The following is a 3,707-nucleotide window of genomic DNA, read 5'->3' as shown; positions in this document are numbered from 1 at the left end:
TAATAAAAGGGGGAACCCTTAAAACTGGACATTTGAACTTTGTGATCATGAGCTGCTAGGCGGAGGACGGTAAACCAAGTACCCTTCAGCTAAATCTTACTCCAAGCAACCCTAGGCAAAAAGATGTTAATCCACTCGACTACTATAACAGGCACCTATATGGTTATGTCCCAACGTGGTACATGGCTTCCTATATCACAAGACATCATCTGATTTGTTATTCGGTGCAGAGTCATAGAAAAGGAGTACTAGATCATCTGTCATTTTATTTTATGTGTCTGACTTCATCGTAAACTGATGGTCCTGATAATATGCGTGCGGTGCAATATTCAGTACCAATTTTTTTCTGTACTTTTGGTCTTGTAAGTTTGGGAGACTAAGGCCCCGTCCACACGAGCGGGCAGTGTCCGAAGGGCAAACGTTGTTACCAAATCACATTCAAATTCACACGTTTAGAGGGTGGGTGGCAGGCACGAGTGAAGATGACGTTATAAGCGGTGAAACCACGGGAAAACCATCGAAATGCCCCTGCCCGTTGTTGAGGCACTGCCTACTGGGCTGATGGCCGGTATGTAGCCAACGGCCGCCAGGCACTGCTCGATCTGGAAACACTGCTAAAAAAGCGAAGGATATCCACTCAGCGGGCTGTGCCCGTCGGGCACTGCCCGCTCCTGTGGACGGGACTTTACAAGGTAGCAATGAACTTTTAAACGGCAAAAACTCCGTATTTACTGGAGAATTAGCAATTTAAAAAAAAATGAGGACTTGCTGTACTTGTATGTTTTATCGCACCTGTCTTAGTCACCATTAACCCCTTCACATCGAGGAAGCATTCCTAAGTTCAACATCCATTGTACTGCCTGGGTTAAAGGAGAATAATTCTAGTCCCACACGTTCCTGGAATCCCTTTTAAGCTATACCTAGCTGACTAGCAGTAGCCAGCTATAAATAAAACATATCAATTTTCTAAGCTTATTAAAGTTAACCATTCACGTGTAACTATGTGCTCAGTTGCAAGCTGTCTTACTTAGAATCCTATAACGGCCCTTACCATTTTTCTCACATGTATCCAACTCTGGACATAAAACTGCCAGTTCGTTACCTGAGAAAAACAACCTCCTGCGTGCAACACCTCTCCACTTCGGCGTTAATACCCACCATCCATGTAAAATACGTGCTAGGACTGTTTCAGCCATGACTGGTGTGACGGCCTAAGCGTTTTTTGTGACGTCAGTAATATTGGTATCAGCAATAACAAGTACAAAATAAATCATCCACAAACCACCCTCACCAGTCATAGCACCGTTTATTTCCGTCACACAAACTAAGCACTATTCGAAAGTCACCATCCACCCCTAGTACACACAAATCACCATACACACCCCATCAGCTATACACACAGGATTTTCACTGTCCATTCATCACTCTTTAATTAATCTCTACAAGCGCCAGCATTCCACTTACACTCGTTACATCATTAAAGTAATCAATATAGGCTAATTAACGCCTTCATTGCGAAAGGTAACTCTTGGGATTAAAAAAAGAATGTAAGTCTTACACTTCCTGTGAAACCTTGACCTGATACACACCATTCACCACATTACCGCACCTTGTCGAACATCGTTAACTACGAATCATCTGTCACATATATTCACACACTACTCTCATTAACAATCACATTTACTTATACTCGCCCCCACATGTACACGTACACCCACACACATACGAACTTATTTCATACCCAGGCTTGCTCTATCTTAGTCACAGAATTACATAGCTTCCTCCACCACACAACATCGGGACTGAACTGATACAACAAGGCCACGGAATGACACAGCTTCCTATCTGTCAAAATTTCCGTTAACAAGGACGTGATTTCGATTCCTGTAAGGGGCACGGGACAGATGATAATAAGCATTTCGTTAAAACAAACTTTCCTGATCTTCCACAAGGCCCACTGATATGCCACAGCTATGCCAAACTTCAGTATGTCGATATCAAGACAATACTAATAACCTGCAAGAACATATTAATATATAGCAGGCCTAGTACGTCACTATGGAAGAGACACTAGAAGTGTTTTGTGCTGCCTGTTGTGCTACTTGTCTTCTCTCTCCACCACAATAAAAAATGCCACACATCAAATCCACATATAATTCATCACATCTTATCATAGTCGATTTGTTTTCACCTCACAGAACTAGCCACTCTCACAACTTGAATACTAAGTCATCTATCTATCTATCTATAGCCCGACGCCCTAATCCCGCAAAAGGGTGGCCGCAGACAAAACGCCTCCAAGTCACTCTGTCACCCACCATTTGACTCCCCTCCCCCCAACTCACCCCCCCCTCCCTCATATACCTCTCAACTCCATCCCTCCACCTCATCCTCGGTCTACCTCTCCCTCTCCCTCCCTCCACCTCACCTACATACACCCTCTTAGTCAGTCTTTCATTCTCCATTCTCTCCACATGTCCAAACTAAATCATGGTTGCATAAAATTCGATGAGCCTTATTTATGAGGTAAGAATGCCTCCACCGTTATGAGAAAAATATCGATCCTCACAGCCCACGTACATTTGGCCATCAAATAAGCAGGGTAAACGCGCATTACACTCAGTCAGTCACCATTCATAATTCCTGGGACATCAGTCACCAGAATCAGTAAAATTATCACTTAAATCACTACACAATTTCTACACATCACTAAATATACAATACCGAACAGACATCAATAACAGGTCAGTCATGATCCGCCAGTCCTAACACATCAGAAGATATATGGTCATTATAAAATATATATATATATATATATATATATATATATATATATATATATATATATATATATGAGGCAGGGGGCACTATTATTGGTAGGTTATAGCCATACATGTGTCACAGAGAGATATAGGCTATTGTCACTGATATAGAACAGGAAGGTAAATAAACAGAGCTGAATATATCGGCTGATGATAGATTTTACAACGTCATCACAGTGACATCAATAACAATTAGCACTGCCACCAATACGTATAAATCATCAACCAACAAACACAGCATCGATCAAAATCCAGAGCTCGTAAAACTTCCCACTCGTAACCTCTCATCTACAGCCGTTGAATCAAGTGATTTCGTTCTTTACTTATTTTACTATCCTTTAATGATTCTATTCAGCTCTGGAAAGACTTTTCGAAATGGAGGGGTTTGATACAGCCTTCATTACACTCTTCAGCACACTAATAGATCCTCTTCATAAGTGAGGAAATCGCCTGGAGATAGCAAGACTGAAATGTAAAATACGTACTCCACACATCAGGACAAAATGACAGTCAAAACACCACACACCAATGCCACTCATCATTCACCGTACAACGCCCAGCACAAATCACTTTATCGGTCAGTCACCACCCGTCCATCCGCACACACGTCACCACACGTCAGTCAAATAGTACTTCCATCACCAAACGGCACACGCATCACAAATCACCACCCATAGTTCAATAATCATGTCCCATTAGTCACCACTCAGTAACATTAATACCTTAATGATGATTCATTTTATAACCACATCAGCACCTACAAGTACTGCACGTCGATAGTACTTAGAAGTGGCAATAATAATAATAATAATAATAGTAATAACAATAATATTATTATTATTATTAGGAAAATGACTAATAAAGCAATTATAGCAATTATCGTGC

Source organism: Coenobita brevimanus, chromosome 78 (genome assembly GCF_032717465.1).
Source record: "Coenobita brevimanus isolate Jiangsu-jjx chromosome 78, ASM3271746v2, whole genome shotgun sequence".
Classification (NCBI taxonomy): Eukaryota; Metazoa; Arthropoda; class Malacostraca; order Decapoda; family Coenobitidae; genus Coenobita; species Coenobita brevimanus.
Note: the sequence above shows the minus strand (reverse complement) of the source record.